Source organism: Arachis ipaensis, chromosome B6, assembly GCF_059453495.1.
Source record: "Arachis ipaensis isolate K30076 ecotype BB chromosome B6, ASM5945349v1, whole genome shotgun sequence".
NCBI lineage: Eukaryota > Viridiplantae > Streptophyta > Magnoliopsida > Fabales > Fabaceae > Arachis > Arachis ipaensis.
This window is the reverse complement of record NC_142441.1, coordinates 130,176,309-130,184,190: the sequence shown is the minus strand read 5'-3', so window position 1 is coordinate 130,184,190 and position 7,882 is coordinate 130,176,309.

Sequence of the window (7,882 nt, the reverse complement as noted above, 5' to 3'; positions counted from 1 at the left end):
AGTGCAGAAGTTTGATCCCCCAAAAAGGTTGGATCTTTTTCCTTTTATATTAACCTAATTTGAACTGAAATAAAATAAAATAATAAATTCTAAAACTAAAAGATATTATTTGTAAATAAAAATTACAAAAGAAAAATAAAATATAACTAATACTAAATGCTAAATCCACTAGAGATGCTCCAAGAGTGGGCCCTTCACATTCGAACCAAGCTTGCTGGCGCTAAATGCCATATTGGGCATTTAGCGTCCCAGAGGGAGTAACTTCGTGCACGCTACTGGCGCTAGAGGGAGTAACTTCGTGCACGCTGCTGGCGCTAAACGACAGGCTGGTGTTTAGCACCCCAAGGGGGTAAGCCAACTTCTCTGTTTTAGCTCCAAACTCTGCCAATTGTTCCGAATTTTGCCTGAAATCATATAAAACACCAAAACAACTCAAAGTATCATCCAAAGAGGGTTTTTGCACGAAAATCAAATAAAACTAAATAAAATCTAACTAAAAATAACTGAAAAATGATAAGAAAAAGGGTACAAGATGCTCTCGCATCATTTTACTATTTCATGTATTTATTTGACTTTTAATTTATTTAAATATTTTATATTTAATATTACATAATTAGTTTCTATTATTTATAATTTGACCACTAATTCTGTGAAAATAAATTTAAATAAGAAATTAAAATTAAAAAGGGAAAAATTTAAGAAAAATACGTCACAATATTTCTTTAAAAAATTGACATTACCGTCAGATTTACCAAGGGCATAATCTGACGGTAATAGTGCGAAAAACAAGATATTGAAGTGCCAACATTACCATCGAAAAAATCTGCCGATAACTAAATAATTTTTCTGGCAAGTAATTCGTCGCAGAATCCGACGGTGATTATCGTCAGACGAAAAAATCTGACGGTAACTCGTTACCGGTGAGGTTTATACTGTTGGATTTCTTCCGACGGTAAATCCGTTGGTAATTAACTTACCATCGGATTTTATTTGTTTTTTCAACGGTAAATTCGACGGTACTCAACATTTTTCTTATAGTGGAACTTGTTCACGAAGACAACAACTCCTCTGCCCCTGACCACAAGTCCCAGCCGGAGTGGGAGGATTTTATGAACACCGAGGACTACCTCAACAACGAGGACAAGTTCAATGTCACTAACATGCTCCTCCTTCTCTTCCCCAAGATCGATATGGACCCACCGATGGATTTGTTAGTAAGCAAGAGTTGACTCAGTGGAATGTTCTCTAGTCTAACAGAGAGGTTCTCTACCGCTCCCAGAGGGATCCAGAGGGAGATGCACATCCATGACAAGAACCATGACGGCTTCGTCTCTTTCTCCAAGTACGATCCTCCCAACTGGGTTCTTAATTCAGGTTCATCTTCTCCTCTTAATCTATGACATTTTTGTTAGTTTACTATGAATAAATACTCGTGAATCTAACGTAGTAGCAATGCATGTTTGTTGCAAATTTGTGGTAGATGTTGGTTAGTTTCTGTTTCTAATTTGGTTTGCTATTTTTATTTGAGCATCTTGAGAGAGAGAGAGAGAGAGAGAGAGAGAGAGAGAGAGAGAGAGAGAGAGAGAGAGAGAGAGAGAGAGAGAGAGAGAGAGAGAGAGAGAGAGAGAGAGAGAGAGAGAGAGAGAGAGAGAGAGAGAGAGAGAGAGGATAATTTAAAATTTTTGGATAGTTTTTTAGAATTTGGATAGTTTTGTTGTACGAGCTTTCATAGATACAACTTTAATTTTATTGTTTCATGAGTAGATTTATTAAATTAGTATCTAAAACTTTCGTGAATGAAAATAGTAATTTATTCTTATTTTATCACATTTTTATAAACCTTTTTTCAATAAAACTCATATTTATAACTATCTTTTCAATAAAAATGTGATTTAGTTATATATAAATTTTGTTACATGTGTAATAGAATTCAAAAAAAAAAAAGAAGAAAAGAATGGTTTTAACATGATAATAATAGAGATTAAAAATGATTTAGAAAAGAAAAAATGCGTAGAAGGAAAAAAAAAAGAAAAGAATATCAAGAATGAGAAAAATAAAGAGAAGCCGGAAAAAGAAAAGAAAGAGAAAAAAAAATAATATCTCTATCTTTTTTTCTTTAGAGATTTATTTTAAAAGTTACTTACATACATATCCATGGACTAATACTTTTCTAAAATTATTTTTAAAGTGGGGTCAAACTTAACAAAATATAACATGATCAAGGAGGCAATTAACAAATTATTTTTAAAATACATTTACTGTATATATGATTCATTGGTTCTTTTAAGACATCATAATGTACTTAAATAAAATTAGATATCATCCGAAAAAAACTATTTGTAACTTTTTTTTTCTTTATTTTCCATAATTTTTTTTTTTATGAATGCATCATATAAGCAGCATTGTTAGGTATGAAACATTTGGTCAAAGACTCAAAGTTCCACTAGCAAGTGTTGCAATTACTTGTCGCAAATTAAGAATAATTATATATAGCCATTGTTTTCCTCAAGAAAGGTATACCTATGTGTCTATCTTTCTCACATGCTGCCCATCATGGTTTGATTTTAATTTGCCTCATTATTTGATTTTTCTTTCTATTCGTTAACGTAATCGAATTAAAATTTAATAAATTGGTATATGCATGGTACGTGCTAGCTCCAAACCTTATTATTGACTTTATGAAAATACGAATACGAAAAAGTGAACTTTTGTTGATAAAAAGAAGGGAAGATTACTGTGGAGCTTATCATTGACTTTATTGCTCAAATTGGTTGCACATGGCTGACTAATGATATTCCTTAAACAATCTTATTATTATAATTAAAAGGTTATTAATTGTATATATAACTTAGATTTGGACAAAAATCTATTATATATAAATTGCGTGATGAGTATAATTTCCTTGAGATCAGAGATTTATTACCTCCATAAATATTCTAGCTATAGGTCATCATATACCGTGATACATCCTTTACCTGCTCCTATAATATCCAAGGGACAAAAGGGCTTTCAGATAGTGGAACCAGATTAATGCGGTAAATTTTTTATTAGTAACTCAATTAGTATCAGTACCTTCTCCGTTCAATAATAATGTAAATTCTTTTTTTCTTTTTTTTTTATTTAAACTTTTGTCTGACAAGTCGTCTAATTTAGTTAATTTAAAACGTTTAATATATTTGGTTTTCTAATTATAATAATATAATTAAGTAGTTTTATAATAAATATTTATTAAATTAGTTTGATAAGAAATCAATTAGCTCCACTAAATTGTCATATTTTTCTAACTTACAACCATTAATGTGTGTTTGGATTATAGTTTGCAAACGAGAGTTTGTATAAAATTAATTTTGCAAACTTGATTTGATAAAAAGTAAGTTTATATTGAAGTGATTTATATTTGGCTATCTTTATATCAAAATGGACTATAATAAAATAAATATTATTTGGATTACACTACTTAAAATCACTTTTAGATAAAAAATTATTAAAATAAGCATCAGCTTATTAAATACTTTTTTTATATTATCCTATCATTTTAATTTAGATATTTGAATAATCTTATTAATTAATTTTATAATAAAATTAATATTTATTTATCAAAATAAAAATAACATATAAAAATTAGCAAAATATATTTTATATTAAAAATAAAAAATATAAATTATATATATAAGAGTATTTAATTAATCAAATATGTTACATTTTTTTAAATTTTAAATATTAACGTAAAAATGTTAATTTAGTATTATTTATCGTATTTTTGTTTTAATACTCTCAGTAATCTTATTCTTAATATTATTTTGAAATCCAACGTTTATGATTTTATTAATACCTATAATTAATTTTTTTGTTAATTTATCTTTTTTTAATAGAATAATAATCTATATTATAAAGAAATTACAATAAAAAATTGTATATGCTAGAATTATAATTATAAAAAAAATACTAAAAATAATAAAATTAAATATTTATCTTGATAGTGATGAAACAAATCTAAAAGTTCTTGATGATGTATTTTATATAGTATATTTTTAGTTCTTTTAATACTCTTTTTTAATACCTATAGTTTTTTACTATTATTATTATTTATGGTTAATTTTTTTTTAATTTATTTTACCTAATGGGATCAATAAATTATATTATAAAAAGATAATAATAAATATAATATACAAAAATCACAATTATAAGAGTGTATAATGTCAAATAAAAATTTAACAAAAAAATAAAATAATAAATAATAGAAAAAGAGAGCTCATATAAAGAGAAATAATAAGAATTTCATAAATAATACAATAACATGTCTAAAGGATAAAATTGGTAAAAATAAATAAATATTTAGTGTAAATGGCTAAAAGCCCGTTAGTAAAATGCAGAAGCTAGAAATGGTTACTTCTGATAAACGTAATTTTGACTACAAAATCACTTCTACGTTTGCCAAACTAAAATTAGCCAAACAAAAAATTGAAACTTTTAACGAGCTTAAACGTGCTTTTTCTCTTTAGACAAATTTGTCAAACACACCCTTGATTTAGTATACGTTTGCTTGTGTTATTATAATTTGGGTTAAATTGACCGTTACAATATGATAACTATAATAATCAACCAACAAGCTAAGTGATATAAACAACAAAAGTGAATCAAATGAAAGGGTCATTCTATAGTACAGATCTAAATCCATACAGATTTACAGATTTTATATCTGAATGAATATGCGATTGACACGTTGATGTGTTGTTGTAGGGCTTGTCTCCAAGGTCTATGGTAGCTGTGGCTATGGCTGAGCCGTTAGCCAATGATTTTTTGTTGGAGTATCTGTTGATGGACTTTTTGAGTTGGGCTTTGCGGACAAAAAAAAGTGGGTATTCAAAGATAATGGGTGTTTCTTTTTTGTTTCCTTTGGGAGTGGGATAAAACAAAAAAGACACGAATGCTCTGTTGCATCCATGGAGGGCGTACCATTGACTAAGACGTTTTTCCCAAATAGGAACCCCTAGGGTCAAGGTACAGGAATAAGGCCGGTAAAGGTGTTGGCGTCGTAGAGCTTCCAGCCGGGAAACAGGCAACAGTCGACGTTGTGGGTTCGTGGCTTGTTGGTTGCTGAGTGCGCCTGGCCGTCGACACTTCTGCTGTAGGCGTGGTCGGAGGAAGTTGGTGGTGTTGGTGTTTTGTCATCCGCGGAGGTATGAAGTAGATTGTTTCAGGTGTTTTGGATTATACTGTATTCAGCATAACCACTCTAATTAGGGACACGCAAACACAGTTTCTCACGCATTACACTTTCTATCACTTGTCTTTCTGGGCTGTGTCACTCAACCACAGGGTCTATGTCTACTGGCTCAACCCTGCAGCATCATCTGGCTTATCCATGTTCTCCAGTGAGTAGTGTTCTTTCACAATGTTCCCTTCATTTTTTTCATTCGGAAGTTTGAAATTGTTATGTGATTGGGGGAGAAAATGAATGATGTAGATTCGACTGTTATTTCAATTCTGTAGTCTTATTTTATTTTTTGGTTATTCTGAAAAAACTGTTCTAAGAGAAATCTAGGAGGCGATGGGTTTATGAATGTGGTGCAAAAAAAAAGTTATGGTACTCGTGTGGAGAAGGGTGTTTTTTTGGTTAGAACTAATCATTGCCATTAGACATTGCCCGTTGCAACCATTTCTCTCAACTCAAAGGTGCTGTTTGGTGATGAAAATGTTAGGAATGCGTTAGTTCTTTCAGCAATAGTGGGAATTTTTTTTTTTTGCTCAAATGTTGCTTCTTATAGGATAGTAAAGTTGGAAAAAGGGGTGCAATGTTTTTTGCCGTTGGAGGATGCGTTATGAGACTTGGTTTCACGTGAGTCATTTCTCGTACGGATAACCAATGAACCTGGGAAGAGAATTTAGTCATTGTTTATGATGAAGAAAGAAATAAGCTCTTTTAGGCATGAGATGCATCATTTAATTAAATGAATACTATATAACTAACCAAATTTTGATTTAACCAATCATGTAGCGAGAAAATTGTGAAAGATGTCAACAAACCCTAAAGGTATTGTGAAAGCCGTTGGGGTAAATTTTTTTTCATAGGCGAAAATGCACAAAATAGATGTAGTAAGAGAAAATGGTTGATCTAACACAAATATGTAGGCTCCTAAACATAAACAACTATTGACTGAACACGCCTATTATCTGTTTTTCAGGAGAAAATGGTTTCCTATGCCAATCATTCGATAGAGTATGGCTGACATTCTGTTCTATATTGGTTGTTATTATAATGTCACCTAAGACAGTTATTGTTATTGTTCCTTTCCATTTCACCTTATGGATTTTTGATGAATTCCTCACCTGAACCATTCATTCAGGTAGATAAGGTTGAAAGAGAGGAAGCGTTTGGGGAACGCTCAGTCATGGATACTTATTCATGGTTGGAACACCCTGTTCGAAGATTGGGTATGATGATATGTAAGTTCGTTGTTGTTGTGAGTTTCTTGTTTAGTGCACCGAAAATTCAATGTGCGTTACCTATGGTGTAGTAGCTAAAGAATGATTTCATGTGTGTTTAATTTATGTAAAAATATGCTGGTCATATCTCTATATTTGATTTCAGAGTATTACAGGATCTTCCCCGTCCGGGACTAGTCACCGATTCACGTTTGATTTGTAATAGGATGGATGATCACCATCTGGTTTTTTAGGCTGATTTAACTATTTACATATGCTTAGGTTGTGATAACTTTTTAATCGATTGAATAAATTTCTTCACTTACATCAGTTGTGGTTGTATCATGTTACGAAGGAATATTTTCCAGGTGATTGAAGTCCTGTGAGTTTGAAGATGGATTCCAGCTTTCAGTTTAGTTGTGGTGAGGATGACACAGATCGGCTAAGTGAAGAAGAGTTTTCTGGTGTGGCTAGCTTGAGTGGGGAGAGGACGAGGACCCCTCGTTTGAGAATGACTCTGAGGCAGGCGACACGACTGAATACTTGCACGGGAACGGCTTTGGCGCAGACCCGGTGCTAGGTGAGGGGGATACAAACTGCGTTACAATATAAATAACGCACAAATTGACGCTTCTGAAACCCAAAAGATAGAGGGAGGACTTACCATAAAGTCCGGACCGTTTCATACGAGAGAACGGGGTTGACGTTTCTGCTTCTACGCCTGATGAACTGCCTTTAGAGTATTCATTATTATAACAACGCCGCCCTGCTACATTCCTTTTACACCTTTCACATTTTCACGATCTTGGGCTCAGCCAAAAAATTACCCGACCCAAAACCCCATCCGACCCAACACAAATCCCCACCTCACAGTCCACACATACCGTACACGGCTCACCACATCAAACACCAAACAACAACGGCCCAGCCCATGTAAGGTAAAACCAATTGTGGCTCTGTAAACTTGGCTACTTCTTTCCTGTTTTCATTAGCCGGCTAACAATTTCACAAATAAGGGAGACAAGCTTGCAGAGCTCTGCCAAGCATGTTCCCTGCAACCAAGGTTCTTGTCACTTGTCAATAACTTCTTCAATCTGTAACCATTAATCTGTACCATATAACTGGCCCAAATAAAATCTTTATTTCTAAGAAGAATTTAATTTTGATATACAATAAAGTTGCAGTTGTGTATAAGAATAGAACAGTAAAATCTAGAGACACAAATATATAAAATTAAATTTAATAAATAAAATATGGATAAAAATATTAAATGAAAATATAATTTATTTTTTTATTCTTTTTGTTATCATTATCAACTTTTCTTTATCATTTTATTTTTTATTGTAAATTTTGTGTAAAAAATAAGATAAATTAATTTTTTATTTTTTGTTTTATCTTATATTTAATTGATTATCAAATAAAATATAAAAATATTAATTTTTATGTCTTTATCTTA